This window comes from Equus caballus, chromosome 3 (genome assembly GCF_041296265.1).
Source record: "Equus caballus isolate H_3958 breed thoroughbred chromosome 3, TB-T2T, whole genome shotgun sequence".
In the NCBI taxonomy this organism is placed as follows: Eukaryota; Metazoa; Chordata; class Mammalia; order Perissodactyla; family Equidae; genus Equus; species Equus caballus.
This window is the reverse complement of record NC_091686.1, coordinates 28,160,360-28,183,433: the sequence shown is the minus strand read 5'-3', so window position 1 is coordinate 28,183,433 and position 23,074 is coordinate 28,160,360.

Below are 23,074 nucleotides of genomic sequence, written 5' to 3'. Positions count from 1 at the left end.
ACCCTGACCGGCCAGCATCCCATCACCGGGCCACCTCTGTGGACGTGTCTCTAGTCTCTAAGCACAGTAAGGTCTTGGACTATGTCTTCAGCCTTCTCTCCCAGGCCCTGGCAGAGGGTCTGGCTCGTGGTCATACTTGATGAGTATTGGTCGAATGAATTGACAAATTGCTGAGAGAAGGACACATCTTCCTCAGAGTACACACAAAAGGGAGAGAATCAGAGAGGAGGGGAGCAGACCGCTTTGTCCATGGGATGCCGGGTGCCACGAAAAGTGGTTTTGCAAGTATTGTCTCCTTCGATCCCTAAGCCAACCATGTGAGAAAACTGAAATATTCTCTCCTTCCTTCCTTCTCTTTCACATGTGAAGAAAAGTGGTCAGAGAGGTTGACTTGGCCAGAGTCCCTTGCATAGTAAGTGGGCGGGGCCAGGATTTTAATCTAGATGTGTTCAACTCTAAATGCAAATTCACAGCAAGGTCAGGATATGAGACGCTAAGGAGCAAAATTCTAAGAAATATTTCTCGAGAGTGTGACTGTTGAAGAAGCCCTGAACCAGGAGCCCAGGCGTGCGTTCTGCCACCAGCAGCTTGGCAGGCCTGAGACAGATCAGTTCCCCGCTCTAGGCCTCAGCTTCCTCATCTGAAATGAAGGGCAGGAGACATTTGGGCATTGGATTAGGTGATTTCAATGTCCATGCAGCTCCAAAATATTGTGGAATTATGCACAATTTATTAAAAACACATATTTTGAAATTCAGTAATTGAGGCAACAGCTGTTGGCATGACATTTTTGCTCTATGCCTTAAAAGTAGACTATACAGGAATGTGTGTGTGTGTTCATGTGCACACGAGCCCCTGAGTTGCACAATGACAACTGTGGCTCATGGCCACCTTTTAAAGAGTGCTGTCCCCACTTGAAATCCTCAGGGAAAAAGTAAACAAGTTGCTGATAGTGCTGCTCTGGAGTCAGACCAAATAGTATGTGTACTGTCAAGTGCTTGTCTTGTTTTTTTTTTTTGGCTGAGGAAGATTTGCCCCAAGTTAACATCTTTGACAGTCTTCCTCTATTTTGTCTGTGGGTCGCCACCATAGCATGGCTGCCGACAAGTGATGTAGGTCCGTGCCTGGGAACTGAACCCGGGCCACTGAAGCAGAGTGTGCCACACTTAACCTCTAGGCCACAAGGCTTGCCCCAATGTACTTGTCTTGGTGTACCTGGAATTCTGTTCAAGGAGCATCTCTTATCTAATTCAAGGAGACAACATGAAAAGCTCTGTCACGAGGGGCAGGAGACGATGCTGAACCAGGTCAGAGGAGTGGGGACAAAAAGGCAGGTGAGAATCAGGACAGACATGTTGACAATATCTAACAAAGAAGGGGGGCTAGTTGGCATCAGTAGTCCCATCTCTGTTTGTACTTCATGTCACACAAGTGGCAATTGTAGTTTCCAAAAATATGTAGGCAAAATAGATGCTTAGTAAGCTGGTCATGGTTTTATGGCAACGTAACCACATCTTTTATGGCAACGTAACTATATCTTTGTGATAGAGGAATTACATCATTTGTTCATTCATTCAGCACCCACACACACTCACATTCATACCCACACACACACTATCCAACAATTCACCAGATACCGTACTTGGCAATGATGAGCAGTCCTTGCTATCATGCAGCATACAATCTAGTTGAGGAGTTTGGTAGGCAGAATGATGTCCCCACCCCAGATGTCCTAATCCTCAGAACCTACATGTATGCTACCTTACGTGGCAAAAGGGACTTTTAGATGTGAAGGATCTTAAAGTGAGGAGATTATCCTGGATTATTTATCCAGGTGGGCCCAGTGTAATCACAAGGGTCTTTAATGTGGAGGAGGAAGGCAGAAGAGGCAGGAGGCTTTGAAGACGGAGGGCGGGGCCACCAGCCAAGGAACGTAGGCAGCCTCTAGAAAGAAATGCAGTTCTGCCGACACCTTGACTTTAGTCCAATGAGACTGATTTTGGATTTCCAACCTCCAGAACTGTAGAGAATCAGTGCATGTGATTTAAACCTCTAAGTTTGTGATAACTTGTTAAGCAGCAAGTGGAGATAACACTTTAATCAGGAAATCAGAGGATTAAACATATAAATGCACCATGTGGGGAATGACAGGAAGGGGAAGAACAGAGTGATCGGGGAAGGTCTGGTAGAGGTCCTGAAGGCTATTGCCTGGGACAGCTTCCCTGGGCTTCCATGAAGGAGAAGGACATTCGCACCTGGGGGAAGGTGCAGGTAGGGAGAAAATTCCACCTATCTTCTCTGTGTGAGGGCCTCAAACGGGGAAGCATTATGACACAGAGAAGGAGTGAAGGAAGACCAGAGGGCCTGGTGCACAGGCTATGAGGAGAAAGTGATGCAAACTCAGCCTAGACAATGTCTACGGGAGCTGGACCATGCAGAGCCTTCATAATCTGAGTTAGGGATTCAGATTCTTGACCCAAGAGAAGTGGGAATATTTAGAATGGTATTAAGGTGCACTGAGATTTGGTCAGATTTATACTTTAAAATTGTGCTGTCCAGGGGGTGACCTAGTGGCGTGGTGGTTAAGTTCATGTGCTCTGCTTCCATGACCCAGGGTTTGCAGGTTCGGATCCCAGGCACGGGCCTACACACCACTCATCAGGCCATCCTGGGGCAGTGTCCCATGCACAAAACAGAGGAAGACTGGCATGGAATTGTCTGAGGGCTAATCTTTCTCAGCAAACAAAGAGGAAGAATGGCAACAGATGTTAGCTCAAGGGCAATCTTCCTCACCAAAAAACCGCCCCAAAACGAAAAAAACTGCTCTATCCAATTCAGTAGCCACATGCTAGGTGTAGCCATGTAAATTTCAATTAATAAAATTGAAAAAGTTTTAAAATTCAGCTTCTTAGTATACTAGCCACATTTTAAGTGCTCAGTAGCCACATGTGGCTAGTAGCAACCACACAGGATAGCATAGATATAGGACATTTCCAGCATAGAAGGTTCTGTTGGACAGCACTGCTTTAAAAGAAACACCAGCTGCAGAGAGGAGCATGAACTGGGCAGGGAGATAAGATTGGATGTGGGAGGGTGGGTAGGAAGAAACTTCCCAAAATTCCTGGTGGGATTTGTTGGGGGTTCAACCGAAGAAGGTGGCGGTGGAAATGGACATGAGTGGGTAGATTTGAAATCTATGTAGGCGGTAACCATGGACTTTGGTGCTCAGATAGTGGGAAGTCTCTGCCTCACTTTGACCCTTCCTTAGAAGTATTATCTAAATGAGTTGCTTAAATTTTGGAACCTCAGTTTCCTCACCTGTGGGCGGGAATAATACCTACTTTGAAAGGGACAATGTAGCATCAAATCCCTGGTGTAGTGGGTCTTCAATAAAGAGTACATCTTCTGCTCTACAAATCTCCAACTTAAAATGGTCTTTTGGAAAGTGTTAAAGATCTAGCTGGAGTCACTGTGGAATTATAAACACCTCCTGACCAGGGAGCTCTCTCTCTCCTGAGTAGAGTCCCACTCAGCTGGACAAACCCTTAGTCTAGAGCTGCCCTTAGGTGTGAAGGTCATGGGGAAAGGTACAGAGGAAAAGAGCCATCTGCAGAAAATGAGCAATTCTGTTCCCACCATGACGGCAGGGCGCCCAAATGGAGCTATTTTGTAGTCGGAATACCATGTAGGACCACACTAGGAGAGCAAGCTTAGGGGAGGCAAGGAGGAGAAAGTGCCATCCGTGTAGAGACGATAATTGAATCCATGGGAGGTCGACTGGGGCTCATTTCACACAGAACCGCACAACAGCGCATGGCTCGCTCAAAGACAATACAGGCCCTCAAACAGAAGCGCTAAGGGGAGTGCATTTCTCTATTAAGGGCACAACGTACTCTAAGTGAGACACATTGTTATGCCTCTTCTTCCCAGCCACAGCCTGGAAATAGCCATAAAAGAAATGAAGTATATTTGCCTTGTTAACACAGTTTGTATTACATATTCATAAACCATTTTGTGAAACTGCAAGGGAAAGATTCAATTGTCTTGGAAGCTGATAATGGCCAAACAGCCATAGAGAAAGCAGGCAGCATGTTATGGAATTAGCTGCACAATGAATGAAATGCAATGCCTATAATAAACCCATTCAGATATAAATTATGGCCGAGTAGATGCAATGTTTGTTAAGCAATAAAACTTGCTACCCTACATGGGAAATTGAATGAGATTTATCATAAAATATGGCGGAGAGTGCGCTAAGAATCTGGCTCCCCAAACTGGGCTTAATCAAAACAATCTAGGGAGCGGGCTTCCAGGAACAGGAAACCAAAAGAAAATGATAGCAGTGGATCCAAAGGGCATTTAGACATTGTGACCCCAAATACCCTTGGTCTCAGCAATTCCACCAAGGATATTTGCATTTGGGAAAAAAAAGTCTGCTTTGATTTTCCTTTGAGAATTATCAAAATGCCTTGAGCTCTGGGAGTACAAAATTTGACCAATAATTGGCTTCCTGGCTGGCCAGGGCAATAATTGAATTTGGGGACAGGGAATTTGTCCAAGTGACACTGGGCTCTTGGTTTCCCTTGGAAATGGTTGAGCTGTTGATCCCCAGGGAGGTAGCTGGCTCTCAGACCACCCTGTTCGATGTTTTTCTGCGTCCTTAAGGGACGTGTGGCTCATTTTCTCAGAAGACCTCCCTTGAATCTTCCACGCACACCGCTAAATGAATATGAGGGCGTGTTGTATATTATCTCCTGGAGCGGGAGCTCAGACTCCACTTTCTGGGAAAAATAAAGTGAAACCAAATAAAATAAAACAAGAATTAACCCAGCATGATGCAGCCTTTCTGGTATTGTTACTTCAAAATAACTGCAAATATTTTATGGTTTTACAAGTTGAAGTCAATGTTTTCAGTGTATTGAGAACAATGAAAAATACCTTAGGAATGTATTATAGTCCCAGAGTTGGATTAAGAGGGTTTGGAAGCCAAAAAGAATTTTCTGCTTGCTAATAACATTACCTTGCAATCTAATGAAGTAATCTCCCGAAAGCCAAGTTTATGGCATAAGCCGATTTCCCATTTGCTGTTAAAAAGAAAACAAACAAATGTCCTCTTTGGTCAGCTCGTCATTCAGTCCATATACTAAAAACTGTGCTTCAGATAGCAAATTATGCTCCTTAAATGGGTTGAGTAGGAGGTTTTAGAAGTACAGATTGTTACTAACCTTCGGTGAAGTAACCAGATTACCTGAATGGCACAACAAGCTTCAACATGCTCCCAAGAAGCTTTATAAAGCACATATTTTGCAGTTGTTACCGGCGACTTTACCTGCACCTTACTCAGTGTGTCCTCACAGTGGGTGTGTATAAATATAAATATATACACGGGAATATACACATACATATGTGTGTGTATATATATAAATAAGAAATGCATCAACAAGAAAAACTAGGTATTAACAAAAAGATGGGAAAAATCTATTAGATTCTAAAAAATTGATAACAAATCTTTCCTTCCCTCTCCTCGTCAAAACCCATTCTCCATACTCCTTCCTCCAACTCAGACTGTGCCAAGCATCTGGAAAAGTAATCAGATAACAGGGTACTGAAATAAAACAACGATAAAACTGCTCCTCAATATCTTATCTAGGAGCGTAATGCCAACAGCCTGCATTTGTATGGCGATTCATTTTTCCCTTGCTGTCATCTCATTCACTTCTCACAGAAATCTCTGCAGAGCAGGACTATTCCATCGCCATTTTACAGGTTAAGGAATTGAGGAAGACTGTCTGTTAATTAAAAAAATAGACATCTGAATTTAAGATGATGAAACAGAGGTCTGTTTGTGCTATATAACAAGAAGTCTGGTGGGAAGCCTTTAAGAGTAGAATGTGCCAACAAATACCTAGACCCTTCCTCTCTCTCCTCACCATCATTCTGCAGTCTTTCCAGAATGATAAAGGATGAAAGGCAAAAGGTAGATAGCCACACCCCCAGGGAGTGTCCTCTTGTGTCTCCCAAAATGAAGCTCCCCCAGAAGCCCCATTCTGCAGACTTTTCTACTTTCATTTCATTGATCAGAACTGTTACTTGCCACCCCTAAGTGGGAAGTGTCCAGAGAGGGGAGGCTGTGGAAAGAGGTCAGGCGAGCCAACCAGCAGCACCAGACAAATTCAGAAATGTAGAATGATTTGCACAAATTTGTATCTTTTACTGGTCAATGAAGGAATAGGGACGCATGGACTCGGCTTTCAAAGCTGGTGGTTCTTTTCACCTCACCTAGCTATCTGAGTTATTAAAGCAAGACTTCCCTTTCTTTTGGCTCCCAATTATACCTCTCAATCATAACCTTTGTTAAAGCAAAGATGTTTCAGAAGTTAGGTAATATTACGCATGAATTAAATGTAAACATGAGTTCGCCCACTTGACACCTTCTATATGATGGAGATTATGTTGAACTGGATGTGAACTGGACAGAACGACACACTGAAGACTTCCAAATTCTGGTTTATGATTCTGAATTTGTTTAACTAATATGGATAATCTAGCATAATTTCTGAACCATTTGGCTTTATGTGAAGACTCGGCGAGGTAGGAGTTAGGCTGAGATTTAAATCCTTATAAGCACTAAGGGCTCTACTTCCAGTTGAAAACTCTAATGCATATTATAGTCCTCACTGAAATGAGCATTACATAGTTTTCATTCTAATGTGCGTTATAGATTTGTTAACCAGGATCATAGTGATTTTGTAACTAGGGTATTGGCCATTTTCCCTCCTAGAGGATGATCAGAGTTTGAGCTGAGAGTTTCAAGAGAAACTCCAAGAGAAAGAAGACAAAAATCCAAGAGAAAGAAAGAATATACTTCCCTTTAAAAACTTCTTCCATTGTCTTGGTTGGTCCAGCCAACCATCATCTTGACTATGGGCACAGCTCATTTAGTATGGATGACATTCAGTTTCCATGATTCGCTGTGGCCATAATCCACAGCACAAAGTCTTCTACGCACCATGCATGCGGGAGGGAAAGAGAGAAAGGAGCTGAAAAAGATAAAACACTCTATATGCTACACTCACCTATAACGCAACACTAGCCTCTAAGACAATCTTCAGGGAAATGCAGGAACCAAATCTTACATCCCATACTTGCATCACCAACCCTTAGTCCAAAGCACGGGGTCTCTGTTTAACAGGGTTTGGCTGGGGTAGAAACTTTCTCAAAGTTTCAGTTATCTATTGTGGTGCAGTAAACCATGCTAAAATTTAGTGACTTAGAACAACAACCATGCACTGGCTCAGGGTTCTGCAATTTCAGCAAAGTTGGGTGGGCATAGCTTGTCTGTTCCAGGTGATGTTGCTGTTGTGTGAGTCATGCATCTGGGAACACCACTGGGGGGGATGGGATGGTTGGAGGTGGCTGGTCCTCTCTGTCTGCACATAGTCCTCACTCAGGAATCTTCAGTGATTCTCTTTCAGAAGTCTAGTCTGAGCTTTTTTACGTGGCAATAGGATCCCAAGAAAATGAATGTAGAAACTTTCAGGCCTCTTAAGGACTAGATTCCAGAATTCGAATATCACTCTGCCTTATTGCACTGGTCATAGCAAGACACAGGCCAGCCCAGATTCCAGGGGAGGAGAAACATACTCCAACTCTTGATGCAAACAGTGGCACATGCTCATGGGGATGGGAGTAATCCTTGGTGGCCATCTTTGCAGACAACCTGCACACCTAGCATCAACTCTCTCTGAAGACTTAATTGATTCCCTCAAGCAGTCGTCTTTGCTCTCCCAGGAACCTGTGCATCCCTCAGATGGAGCAGAAGTACAGTGGGGAGAGTTTCAGAGCAAGGATTTCAAGTTGGATTTCTGGATGCTAAGCCTGGCTCTCCCACTTGCTCATTGTCAACTCCTGGTTGACTTACTGACTGTCTTTGGGTTTTAGTGTTCCAGTCAGTAAAATGAAGGTAATAGTCATGCTCTCCTCATAGGCTATTTGAAGACTTCTAAGAGTTAATCCATGTAAACCCTTTAGGGCGGTGCCTGGGCTCAATAACATTGATTCACACCTGCCTCCTCCTCTATTCTATGAGTTTCTGAGGGCAGGACTGGCTTCGTCTTCATCTTTGTGCTCCCGGAACTCCATAAAGATTGGTAGATGTTCATTGAATATGTGATAAATGAATAGTAAACCAGGGCTATCATTTTCTTTAATTATATCCATCTGAAGGAAAATATTTATTATCAAAAATGTGTAGATTGGGAAGCATATGTCATGTGTGCCAGAGGCATTAGCATACTTGTTCATTTACTTATTTGGCAAATATTATTGTGCACTATTATGAGCTAGAAAGTAAAGTCCATTAGGTTCTGGAGATAACGTAGTGAATAAGCCATGCGCAATTCCTGCCCTCAGAGTAGTTATATACTAGAAAGAAGAGACAATAAGCAAACGTAAACACAAAAGATCATATTAGCTAGTCCACATGTTTTGAAGAACACAGCTATGAGATAAAGTGATTGAACTAGGAACGGGATGAGATGCAGCTTTGGGATGGTGACACAGGTTTGGGTTGGTGAAGCTCCGACTTTTCTGAAAAGTTGGAATTTCAGCAGAGATCTCAAGAAGAAAAAGTCAATCATTGGAGATATGTTCTGGGAAGAGAGGAGACAGAATAAAGACTTGTGATGGAAATGAGTGTGGGGGGTTAAAAAACATGAGGAAGCCCCAGATGCCTGGATCTTGCTGAGCCAAGGGGAGAAAGGTAGGCGGGGTCTAAATGATGCAGCATTTTTGATTCAAATTTTGCTCTACGTGCAGTGGAATACCATCGAGGGGATTCAAACCTGAAAGGTGGAAATAAGCTTCCCTTCCCTGTAGTTCATTCTTGGGTATTTTGTTACTGGCAGCCACGCAACACAACCATCATACTACGTACTCAGAAGTTGGGAAATCCTGGTCTTTTGAGGTACGTGTGTGTGAGAGTACGTAGTAGGGATGGTGATCTAGGGTTGGTAGAGAGGGTCCTCTTCCATCAACATTGGGAAGACATTGATTTCCCTGAGAAAAATCCAGATGGTCCAGATTCTTTTTGTACCAAGAATGAAGCGATGATGATGTATGACAATGGCAGCTGCTCATTTCACTTTCACTATGTGCCAGGCACAGTTAAGTGCTTTACAAACATCATCACGTCTGATTCTCACAGAAACGCAAGAGATCGCTGCCACTGGCATCTGGGTTTTACAGATGAACACGCTGACATCTACGAGGTGAAGTGCCCACCCAAGGTTAACCCGCTGGGGATTTGAGTCCTAATCTCTGGACCTTCTCCTCCCAGCACATTTCAAAGTTCTGCTCATCTGCACCTCCTCCCAAGAGGCCTCCCCAGACGGTGCAGATAGATGGGGAATGAAACTCGATGATCAGTTACAAGATGTTCTCTAGAACTTGCGGAAATCATAGGGTGGGAGCGCTGCACTGGTTTCGCAACAATGCTCCTAATGAGCAATTTAGCGATGAGCGGTGCACATGTGTGGGGGAGTGTGCGGCACAGCCTGCCTTTGGCACACATTTGTATCATTGTTTGGTGTCTGCATACAACTTGAGATTCCCAAAATGTTACCCAAAGAAGGCGATGAATGGCATTTCTCTGATTTTATAGATTCGGGGCTGAGGCAAGCTAAATGTTGGCCTCAAGTCACACAGCAAGATGATGGAAGCCTCAGAGGCCCAGAGAGAGAAGCCATATTCCACGTCCTTCCGTGTAAATGTTAAGTGATTTGGCCTTCTACTGAAGTCAATATTTCCAGGAAAGGTTTGCTGGGTCATTGTACATCAATTATCTCTTTAGTTTATTCAACAAACATTAAACAGGGCTCAGGCACTCTGTCAGATAAGGTGAGTGCTGGGACGAGTAAGATATGGCCCTGTCCTTGAAAAATTGTCAACTGTTTCTACTTGGATATCTGCCCTCCTTCAACCTCAGCGTGTCCCAGCCCAACCCAATCCAGAAGTAAATAAGGATGCAGGCTCTGATATAAGTCTGCCCGGGTTCAAATCCTGTCTCTGCGTGACCTTGGGCTGGGGCTTAAATTTTCTGCCCCTCAGTGTCCTCATCTATAAAGATGTGAAATTAATAGTTCATAATAGTAAATAAATAAGAGAACTGTTGTGTAAATAAATGACACAATGCAGCCTTTTTTCAAGTCCCTTAATGATATGCATCAGCTGGGATGCTTGTGGAAAACACAGCTTCTCAAGGCCCTCCCTTGGAAATTCTGAAGCAGTGGCTTTGGAGTCCAAGAGTTTGTTTTTGTTGTTGTTGTTTTGTCTTAAAATGATATTCCAGTTGATGGCTATTATCTGGATAATCTGGGAAACATTGATATAATGCATGGAGTGCAAGGGTTCTCAACCATGGTTTCACGTTGCAGTTACTTAGGGAGCTTTAAAAATACAGATGTCTGGGTCCCACTCAAGAATCTGTTTTAATAGTTGGGGTGCGGGCTGGGATGTTTAAAGTTTCCCCAAGTGATCAAGTGATTCTAATGTGCAGCCAAGGTTGGGAACACCTGCTATAAAGCATTGAGCACAGTGTCTTCCACAAAGTAGTGTGCAATAAATCCACCATCATCTTTATCATCCTTTTTGTCTTCCCCAAAGGAAATGAGAAACACAATTAGGAAGAAAATTAAGAATATCAACTTGTGCATAAGAGTGAAAAGAGGCATTCTGAACTCCTATAACACTTAATATTTCACATAGCACTGAGACTCTCTCATGGTCTCCAAACCTTAAATTTTTTTTTTTTTTTTTTTTTGGCTGAGGAAGATTAGCCCTGAGCTAACATCTGTGCCAGTCTTTCTCTACTTTATATGTGGGATGCCACCACAACATGGCTGACTAGTGCAGGTCCATGCCTGGGATCTGAACCAGAGAACCCAGGCCACCAAAGCAGAGCATGCTGAACTTAATAACTATGCCACTGGGCCCATCCTGAAAGATTAAACATTTTGATTTTTCCCCTGTTTCACTGTAAGCTCTATCTGGAGCAAGATAATGTTTTTTATTTTGTTTTATATTTCCAGAAAGATTTACCCAATCCTTTGTATGTATAGTAGGTACTAAACAACTATTTATCAAATAAATAAGATAAACGTGTTAGTGGAGGAATAGCAGAGACAAAATACTGCAGGAATGGTGAGGAAGGCAAGAATTTCAGCCTGTTGGCGAATATACGAGTTAACGTTGAATGGTTTGAATGTCTTGGAGTGGAGACGGAAAGGGCATTTCTGCTGGGAGAAAAGGCTTGAGCAAAGTTGGGGAGGAGAAGATGTCAAAAGTACGTACAAGGAGAAAGGAATACTCAGGTTGGGATGGAGGAAATATCACAGGGAGACCTAAGCTAAGAGGTCAGGTGGAAGAAGATGCTAGAGGGTTAATGGTAACAGCTCCTCCTTACATAATGAGGAAACTGAGGCACAGAGAAGTTGAGTCACTTTCCCCAGGCATACAACGGTGGATCTGGAATTTGAAGCTTGGCTCAGGCAGCTCCTACACTCCAAGCTGCTACACCCTACTGTCTCCCAGTGTCCTGAACAGTAGAGCGATAATGAAGACTTCCTAAACAGAAGCATGACGGCCTCAGACAGATTTTGTAAAACAGCCATCTTGGCAGCTCTGAGGACCAAATGCAGAGGGGCGAAACCAGAGACCAGCAGATCAGTTCTTTGCAAAGTCTTTCCTTCTCAAATAGGGTGAGTGACATACATACTTATAACAAACAGACAAACAAATAAACAAAACCAGCACTGGGGTCAGCACACAAAGTGCAGAAATGCATGTCATGCATTCTCGTCTCCTGGATGGAGGTGGGCCCCATGTTTGGATCTCAGTGCTCTGGTAGCAAAGACAAAAAAGAGCACATGATTCACTGAGGTAATGAAAGGAAAACAGAATGGTCACTCAGGAGACGTCCAGCCCTTGCAGTTACTGAAACCAGAGAGCAAACCCCTCTGTGGTTCTTAAAGTGAGGACCCCAGGCAAATGCTAAATTTTGCTCTCAACAGTGAAAACAGCAGAGTCCTTAGTATGGCTTCCTGACTGGTCCTTAACAAAAGAGATCTTGCCAGTGGGTAATGCTCTAACTTAACCCTACAATGTCTTCATTTAGGATTTGGACACTCTAACTTAATATTTTCATAGCATTTTCATTGATTATTATATCCACTCCCTGTGCCACCTCCCAAAAGCAATGGTTGCCTTTTTTTAAGCCAACTAAATGATTGATCAGTTCCTACTATATCCCACTTTATTTCCAGTGCTGAAAATATAAGGCTGGACTTTTAAATATGTATATTGTAATTTCTTGCTGTCAAATCTCGATCATTTATAATGAAATGTCAATAGCTGTGGTGGTATATGAATGGGAATCTTCCTAATGATATATTAAACAGGACAGAAGCACCCAGCCTTGCTCCCTTGATGCTTTTATGCTGTTTGTAAAACTCTTTGTACCCTGTTTGTATAGAATGATACGTTCTCGTATTTAAAGTTGCCTAAAGCGTACGTAGCCACTAACCCTTTTCCTTCCCCTTCCCACCACTTCCCAGTCACAAGATATTGCAAAATCAGATTGAACGTGGCTCCTCACACTCCAAACATCACCTCCATCATCACTGCAGGAAAGCAGCCTCTGGGAGGCAGAAATGGAAGGGGAGGTAATAAGTGAACAGTGATTCAGCGCCTGCTTTGCGTGTGGCGCTTTGCACATTACCTGTCTGGACTAGACAACCACACTCAGGGCCGTGCATTAGTCTACGACTTAACATGGAGGGGAAGTGAAGCTTACAGAAACCAAGCAACGTGTCTAGGTTTACACAGCTAGTAAGCGTCAGAGAAAATCTCTACCTCAAATCTGATTTCAATATCCAAGCTCTGCCTGTGGTAATATCCATCTCCAAGGATAAACCTGAAAACATAGGTGCAGCAGGTTCAATTCCAGGCAAAACGATGCACACACACTCCATCCTGTCTCTCCCACTGAGTGAAGCTATAAAAGCTCAGTGGAATGCGTGGAGAAGCTGTTTGAAGACTCTGAAAGTAGCCGTAGTAAGCAGATTGGGGGAGAAGAGCAGAATTCAAAGCACCACTGGACCTGTGCTGAGTTTAGCACATGTTTATCTTCCTCTGCCCCACAGCCTGGACTCAACATAGCTCAAAACACAAAGTGTGTATCAACGTGTACAGAGAGAGTTTCCAAAGAAGCCATCTAGTCTGGCTTGAGGAGCAGGAAAGGGGACTCCCAAAGCTCAGATAGAGTGGGGACATCCTCTATTTTGAAAAATATCTTTATTCTCTTGAGCCCCAGTGGCCAGGTAATCATTGCGTGGTGGTGACACTGCAGTGTCAATGATGGAACTACAGCTATTCAATCTACTAAAACTCAGAGGGAGATGAACCTTCCTCTCTAATTGGCCCCAAGATGGTGTGGAGTATCCTCATTGATTTTTCCCCTCCTGTCTTCCCAGCACTTGGCTGCGGATGCACGGGCAGTTGTGGGAAAGCTCCAGCAGAGCGGGGAAGCAAAAGCCCTAGCTTTCTGGTGGGGCGACCAAAAGAGGGAGACTTGGGAAAGTGGAATGTATCAGGGAGACTATGGAGAGAGAGGAGCTCGGCAAAGTAAATCCATTACATTGTGTAAGAACTCCTGAAATCAGTCCTACACTGAGCATGTGTGTTTCTGATCCCAAAGAACATACCAAGGACTTTGAGAGCTGAACTAAGAGAGAACCACCACCCAGGTCCCAGGCAATCCTCTGGGTGGGACACGTGCAAGACAAACCCAAATAGCACTTCAAAGGCTTTCAGAATGGGACTGAAGTCAAAACCACAACCTACAAAAGTCTGGGGAGAATTTGCAGCCTGATCCAACAGGATTGATCACCTGGTAAAACAGGTGTCAACATTCTCCATAGGATTTAAACAAGATCCAGTGTCTCCTGGATGTGATATGCAAAACGTCCAGGATACAATCTAACATTACCCGGCATACAAAGAACCAGGAAAGCATAACTTGTGTGGGAAAAGATAATCAATAGAATATCAATGACAAATTGACACAGATATTGGAATTATTGGATAAAGACTTTAAAATAGCTATTATTAAATTGATCCAAGAAGTAAGAGCCTACACTTTTGAAACAAATGGAATGATAGGATATTTCACCAAATAAATAGAAGACATATAAAAAATGGAAATTTTATTAATATAAATACATTAACCTAAAATTAATAAAACACCTCCCTGAATGTACTCTGTTATAGAGAATAGAGATTAAAAGAGGAAAGAGTTATAAGGTGAATCTGCTGAGAGATCAATAGAAATTATCCAACCTGAACAATGGATAGAAAAAGATTGAAAAAATTCAAAAGAGCCCCAGGGACCCTGAAATAAGACCAAAGGTTCAACATCTGCATTATAGGAATCTCAGAGGAGAGGAAAAATAGTGTGCTACAGAAAAAATATTTGAAGATGTAATAGCTGAAAACTTCCCAAACTTGGGAAAAGTCATAAATTTACAGATTCATGAATCTCAATGTATCCCAAATAGAATAAACCAAATGAAATACCCTCAGATATATTATAATCAAGCTATTTCAATCTAAAGATAAAGAAATCACTCTTGAAAATAGCCAGAGTAAAGCAGCACATCACTTATAGGGGAATAATAATTAGAATGAATGGTTTTCTTCTCAAAAATCATGGAGGCCAGAGGAATGGAAGGATACTTTTACAAGGTTGAAAGAAAAGATCTGCCATCCCAGAATTGTACAGCTAGTGAAAATATCCATCAGGAACACAGGTGAAATAAAGACACCTACGGGAACCAAGCATCCCGATTTGCCCAGGACCCAAGGGCTTCTCAGGATGGAGGCTCTTAGTGCTCAAACCAGGCAAACTGGGACAGTTAGTCACCTTAATATTTTCAGATGAAAGGAAATTAAGAGCATTTGTTACCATTAAACCTGCTCTAAAAGAATTGCTAAAGGAAGTACTTTAGACAGAGGGAGGTGATACCAGGTGTAAACCTGGAACATCAGAAATGAAGGAAGAGAAATGGAAATGGTAAATATCTGGGTAAATAAAATGGTGAATTCTTCCCCCTTGGAGTGATTTAAATGTGCTGAAAGGTTGAAAGCAAAACAGCGACACTGATCAAATTTTCAGTCTATACATACCATCTAGTATCATACTTAATGATGAAACAGTGAGTGTTCCCTGCTAAGACTGGAATAAGGAAAAGGGATCTACTCTTTGCACTCCCATTCAACATTTTTGTGGGAGTCCTAGCATGTGTAATAAGGCAAGCAAAGGAAATAAAATTCATACAGATTGGAAAGGAAGAAATAAAACTGTCCCCATCCACAGAAGTTACGGTTGAATTTTAGAAAATCCCAATGGATCTAAAAACAGCAATAAGACAAACTCTTAGTACTAATAAATCCGTTAAGGAAAATTGCAGAATACAAAGTTAACACACAGAAATCAATTGTATTTCTATATATTGGCAATGAAGACTTGAAACTAAAATTTAAAGCACAAACCAACAAAAATAATAGCATCTACAATAACTCCAAAGGTGAAATACTTAGATGTAAATCTAAAAGTCATGGACGGGATCTACGTGCTGAAAACGACAAAATGCTTATATAAGAAATAAAGGAAAAACTAAATCAATGGAGACATACGTCGTGCTCATGGATTGGAAGATTCAACACTGCAAAATGTTAGTTCTCCCCAAATTGACCTGTAGATTTGATGCACTTCTAATCAACATCCAGCAGAAATTTTTCGTAATGTAGACAAACATTCTAAAATCTTTATGGAAAGGAAACGGAACTGGAGTAAGTGAAACAATTTTGTAAAAGAAAGGTGAAGTTGGAGAACTAATTTTACCCAACTGTATAAATCTACAGTAATCAAGAGATAAGGTGCTAGTTAAAGGAGAGGCATATAGACCAAATGGAATAAAATAGAGACTTCAGAAATAAACCCACACAAATATGGAAAATTGAGTTTTGAGAAAGTCAGAAAAGTAACTCAATGGAGGAAAGATATCCTTTATAACAAGTAGTGTTGGAAAATTAGATATTTATATATAAAAAAGAACTTTAACCTAAACTTCACACCGTATACAAAAATTAACTCAAACTATATAATAGATCTCAAAGTAAAATATTTCTTTTAGACGAAAACATAGGAGAAAATATTTTTCACCGGTGGTTAAGTAAAGAGTTCTTAGACATGATACCAAAAGCACAATTCATTAAAGAAAAAAAATGTATAATTCGACTTCATAAAAATTAAAAATGTTTTCTCTGTGGAAGACGCTGCTAAAAGAATAAAAAGATAAGCTACAGACTAGGAAAAAATATTTGCAAATCACACACCCAACAAAGGACTTACATCCAGAATATATAAAGAACACTCAAAACTCAATAGTAAGTAAGCAAATAACCTAATTTTTGAAAAAAGGGCAAAACGCTTGAACAGATATTTCACCAAACAGAAGGAAAATTAGCACATGAAAAGATCTTCAATCATTAGCAATTAATTAAATGCAAATTAAAACCATGATAAGATGCCACTACACACTTATTATATTGGAATAAAACATGGACAATACGAAGTGATGGCTGTGGATGAGGTCGTCAGGACGTAAGTGCCAGCTGACCCGCAAGCTGGACCCAAACAATGAGAGGCTCCTCACCCCCTCTCTGGTCCTTGGAAAGTATGCCTGCCCACCATGTGTACAGTGGGAGCCATTTTCAAGGATGCAGCCTTGAGAGACTAAGTCTTGTTGAGACCATCTGGATGGTACACGCAACTGAACCCAGTTAAGGTCTCTATATAAGCTTTTAAGATTCTGGTGGGTGGGTGCAGAGAGCCACTCCTGTTGCCCAAGACAAGCCTGGTATGTAGGCTCCCTTGCTTATTAAACCTGCCACCTACCAAGCTGGAGTGGTCTGCCTCTTTCTTCAGCCTCTCTTTGCCCTCCACCTGTGGCAGCCAGTTTCAGGTTTCACCCGGGAAACTTGAACCAACAACGGTGAGGATTTGGAGCAACCGGAACTCTCATATGTTGTTGCTGAGAGTATAAAATGGTACAACCTCTCTGGCAAACAATTTGGTGGTTTCTTGTAAAGTCATACAGACACTTACCACGTGATACAGCAATCCCACTCCTGGGTGTTTACCCCAGAAAGATGAAAATTTACATTCACATAAAAATCTGCTCATGAATATCTATAAGAGCTCTACTCAAAACTGTTAAAAATGAGAAAGAACCTAACTGTCTTTCAGTGGATGAATGGATAAACAAAATGCAGTGAATCCTTCCAATGGGATACTCTCAGCGAAGGAATGAACTATTGATACGCACAATGACTTAGATGAATCTCAAAGGCATTATACTGAAAAAGAGAAGCCAGTCTCAAAAGACTACATGATATTGCATTCATAGGACATTTTCAAAAAGGCAAAACTACAGTGACAAGAACAGATCAGTGCTTGCCAGGTGTGAGAGGTGGCTACAAAGAGGGTTTTTTTGGGGAGGAGTGGGGTGATGGACTTTTTCTGTATCGTGATTGTGGTAGTAGTTACACGATTATGCATGCACTGAAATTTATAGAACTATAGGCTAAAAAAAGTTAATTTTACTATATGTTAAGCTAAAAAACAAAAAAATTAAAATTAAATGCAGCAACTAAGAAATTATTTTTAATTACAAATGTATTTCCTAAATAAATTCTCATTGCAAAAGCAATCATCATAAAGATGCAGATAACGTTCCTACGCCACTTTGACTACCACTGCCCATCTCACCCTCCTCCCCAGGGGCAGCTTGGCTCATCAGTTCACATATGTTCCTCTAAAGGAGCAATAATTCCGAATGTTTGGAGTTTTGTCTCAAAAGTTCAACTTTTTAATTAGAAAATAAGTGAAACTAAACAAGGAACGACATCCCAAGAATTTAAATATATGGACAAAGTTGGTGCAAAGCAGGTGATAATGCCATGGTTATTACATCATATGACATACAAACGTGTCTATGTTCATTGAGCTTATTTTAAAAATTACTTTCTATCACCATCCGCACACTCACTCACACCTCAACTCTGTCTGTATTAGTTATGCTCTTCATTTGGTGTGACTTATTTCATTCCTTTGGAATCTTCCCCTCCCAGATCTCCTCATCAGTCATGGACTATCACAACATCCATCTTAGGACGGATGCTATGAACAGACACTCAACAAATGCAAGACTCCAGCAGAAACAAATCACTCCTTTTGATCCGCTGGTCTCCTGTGCTTTCTCTTCATCTTTGTGTCTTGGAGATTCTTCCCGCCATCTCTTGCCTAGTGTCTCCGACTACATGCACTGAGTTCCCACGTTTCTGGTTTTAAACATGAGCTCTGTTTTCCAGGTTCTGACTGTCTTTCTTGTTTTAGCGTGGGGTCATTCCAGACTGAGCTGATCATGGCACCTGTTTGGCACACTTTCAGAGATGCCCCTATTGGTCAGCAAACTGCCCCCATGGGCAGATCACCTGCTAAAATAAAGCAAAGCTGGAGCCTAGACTCAAGCCTCAGGCATAGTCCCTCTTTTCTCCCATCTTGCATATCATTCTGGATTGTTTTTCCTCTTTGCTCAATCCTAGATGGTATCTCGATGCTGCCACTAACTCAACCATATTTTAATCACATTAGTTAGTTCAATTGTCAAGTGGCAAAAAATAGATTAGTAGCTTGAATAGTCGAGCTGATATGGTTATTTCATCATCGGTGGCTGTAATGGTTCAGTGATTGTAACGGGATCACATTGAACTTTTAGGTTCCAATCCATTGAATAGAAATTGACCTAAAACAGTCAATTTGGTCTTTCGGTTCAAGCCAGACGCAGCTGTTATTCTTAAGCATTATCTTTCCCACTAGGATCACAAGGCCACTTTCCATGATCATGTCTCATGATTTGTGTCATTATTGCAAGAGTTTTCTTTTATAAACACTGTCACATAACTGGCATCATCACAGATATGATGATAATGAGCTATGTTATTACGTGATATTTTTCTAGTCCCTTGAATTTCTGTGATATTCACTATATTGATTTTATAACAAAGACCCAAAGAGAGGCCACCTTTAAGAATGGAGAAGCTTCCTCCATGTTTAACCCCACAAAAGGAGATGCCTGCCTTATTTTGTCTCCTGCTCATTTCCTATCATTGGACAAGAACTGCCGGTAGCAGGCATGCACACTAGGGAAGGCAAAAAGTGTGACCAAAAAGATCCGTGTAGGATGTCAGGCAGTAAAGTGCTGCACCCTTTACTTGTGTGATCTTTTAAAAATTCCCACAGCAATTCTGTGAAGTTCATGATTTTATCTCTATTTTACAAGTGGGGAAACTGAGGCTCAATCATGGCCACCACAAGCTTATATGGTGACTTTGTGCAAACGAGACCCCTGGAAGACACAGTTCCATGGCTTGGCCAGTGGGGCACAAATAAGATTTCGTTCTTCATTTGCCCCCTTAGCTGGGAAATTTTTTGCATTTAGCAACCTGTACAACCATGCATGGCAGCCCTGCTCAGAAAAGTCAAGAAACTTACCCAAGGTCACAAACTAGAAATCAAGGTTTAATTGACTCTGAAGTTCATGTTCTTGCTATTTTAACCAACTACTTACTGGTAAGTGAATAAAATTCATGCTGTCCTTACACTGAGAGTGTTCAGTGATCCACACTCCAAAACTTCCAAAGACTGGATGTAACAAAACACACAGAGCTGATTTCTCCAAATTCAGCTCACATTGCCTCCGATTGGAACCCCTTTCTTCCTGCATGTTGTGGTCGACTTTAAATTAAATTTAATCAGCCTCCTAAACCACCTCCCCACCTCCCAACTTCAGGAGCCAAGTTCAACAATAGCCTTGCTTTGTGTCACAGACAGGGCCCTGAAATATTGGCGGTGGCATCAGTGAAAGGCACAACAGCATTAGGAGAATTCAAAGAAACGGATTTTCTTTCAGTAGCTCGAATCAGCCAACACTTTCCAAAAATATCTGCAGCTTTGTCTAATGCAGATTTATAACTCGACTCCTAATAAAGCTTTATTTCCCCCAAGTTGTGGTGTTTAAAATTCACGTGATGTAATGCTGCTAACTAATGTTGCAATTTATTTCTATTTAAGGCATTATGCAGGGCAAACATAGAAGAATAGCTTAACAGGAGTGATTCAGAATGAGATTAAGTGTTAATCAAAGCACAATAAAGTAATGATGAGCGGGCTTTTCTGACCCAGGCTGGAGATAAATTTTCCTTAAATCTTGGCCACTTCTTTTTAATTTGTAATGCCGGGCCCCTCTGAGCATCCCCCTTCTTCTGCCTCATTGAGATTTGGGTCCATGGTTCACCGCTTGTGCCTTCAAGAGTTCTGTTTAAGGGGGTGTACAGCCAGATGAGACAAAATACACCTATTTCATTAAGAAATGGGCAAACCTCTGGCATAGACATGCAAACTTTCTGGTATAAAACAAATCAGAAAAACATATACCTAACAGAAATTCACACAGACGTCCAATGAAAGATAAACAGCACAGTGTTGTTCGCATCAGCAATTTTTGTTTTCCCCTCCAAGGAAGACCAGCATTGAGCTAACATCTGCCGCCAATCCTCCTCTTTTTGCTGAGGAAGATTGGCTGTGAGCTAACATCCATGCCCATCTTCCTCCATTTTATATGCAGGACACCGCCACAGCATGGTTTGATAAGCAGTGCCTAGATCCGTGCCTGGGATCCAAACTGGCAAACCCCAGGCAGCCAAAGCAGAGCATGCGATCTTAACCACTACTCCACCAGGCAGCCCATAGGGGAAATTTTTATAATAGCCCAAATATGAAAACTACACAAGTGCCATCCTCAGTACAAAGTGCGTCTGGAGAGCTCAGGCACATGCTTGGCGTTTAGGAAGTCTTGCCTTCCTTGCATCTCCTCCTCGATATTTGCTAATTTTAGCTGATTCAAAGCTGATGGCCAAGCCCTTTCTCAGTTGCTGCATTCCCAGGGTGCTCAAGGGTGTTCCTTGAAGCTACCCAAACTGCTCGTGAATATTAAGAAGCACACTGCCTTCTGAGCCCTTGGTCAACTGGGTGAGTGGCAGAAGCCATCTTCGTTTGTAGATGACGAGGCAGAGACTGAGGTTTCCACCCCGAGCTCCTGGGGAATACGAGATGGGGAAACATTATATCTTGCTCTGGGGCTGCTGTATGAAATGAGATGATGCAAAGGAAGCTCTAGGAACAAAGTAACCGCTTGATAAATATTGGTAGTTGCTTTTACTAGCTTTTAAAATAGAGGGACTGTGTATAATGAAAACATCCCACCTGCTGATATTTTTCTCAAAAGTTTGAATGAAAATCCATTCCCTTCATATCTTCAGTGGTTCTCTAATGCTTATAGGATACATTCCTTAGTCAGCCATTTCAAATCCACATGATTCGTTGCCTTTCTTTCCCCCCTAGATCAGATATTGGCAAACCATGACTGGTAGACCAAACCTGGCCCACCAGCTGTTTGTGTAAATAAAGTTTTATTGGAACCAGGCAGTGTCCGTTTGCTTACATATTGTCTATGGCTGCTTTTGCTCTTTAATAGCAATGGGGTAGCTCTGACAGAGACAGTGTGGGCCACAAAACCTAAAGTATTTACCCTCGTGTCCTTTACAGAAAACGTCTGCTGACCCCTTTCTAGCCCCATCTTCCCTCCAGGTCTCATCCCAAAGAGGGTTTGTTCCAGCCCTCCTGGATCAGTGATTTCTTTCCTGACTTCAGCTCTTCCCTCACATAGTTCCTTCCAGCCAGAGTCCCTTTTCCACTGTCTTTCTTTTAAAAACTTATTCATTCATTATTTTTCCAGCTTTATTGAGATATAATTGACACATAATATTGTGTAAGTGTAATGTGTACTACTTGCTTACTTAACACTTGTATATTTTGCAAAATGATTACCACGATAAGGTGAGTTAACACACATCCATCACCTCACATAGCTGATTTTTTGTGTATGTGGTGACAACCTTTAAGATCTAATTTCTTAGCAACTTCCAGGTATATAATGCAATGTTGTTAACTATAGTCACTAGGTAGTATATTTCATCCTCAGGACTTATTCATCTTATAACTAGAAATTTATACCCTTTTACCAACATCTCCCCATTTCCTCCACCCTCTACCTCCGGCAACCACCGTTCTAGTTTCTGTTTCTATGAGTTCGAATTTTTTAGATTCAACATATAAATGAGATTATGCAGTATTTGTCTTTCTCTGTATGGCTTACTTAATTTAGCATAATATCCTCAAGATCCATTCATGTTGCTGCAAATGGCAAGGTTTCCTTCTTTTTTCTGTCTGAATAGTATTCCATGGGGTATATATATATCTCACAATTTTTTTTATCCATTCATCCATCAGTGGGCATCTAGGTCTTTTTCCATATATATCTTGGCTATTGTGAATAATGCTGCAGTGAATGGGTGCAGATATCGAGATGTTGATTTCATTTCCTTCGAATACATACCCAGAATTGGGATTGCTCGATTATATGGTATGTCTATTTTAAATTTTTTGAGGAATCTACATACTGTTTTCCATAGTGTCTGTACCAAATTACATTCCTACCAACAGTGTACAAGGATTCCCCTTTCTCCACATCCTCACCAACGCTTGTTATCTCTTGTCTTTTTGATAGTAGCCATTCTAACAGGTGTGAGGTGATATCTTATTGTGGTTTTGATTTGAATTTCCATAATGATTAGTGATGTTGAGTGTCTTTTCACGCACCTGTTGGCCATTTGTATGTTTTCTTTGGAAAAATGTCTATTTGGATTTTATGATCATTTTTAATCAGAATAATTGTTTTATTGCTCTTGAGTTACATGAGTTCCTTATATATTTTGGATATTGACTCCTTATCTGATATATGGCTTGCAAATATTTTTTCCCATTCTGTAGGTTGCC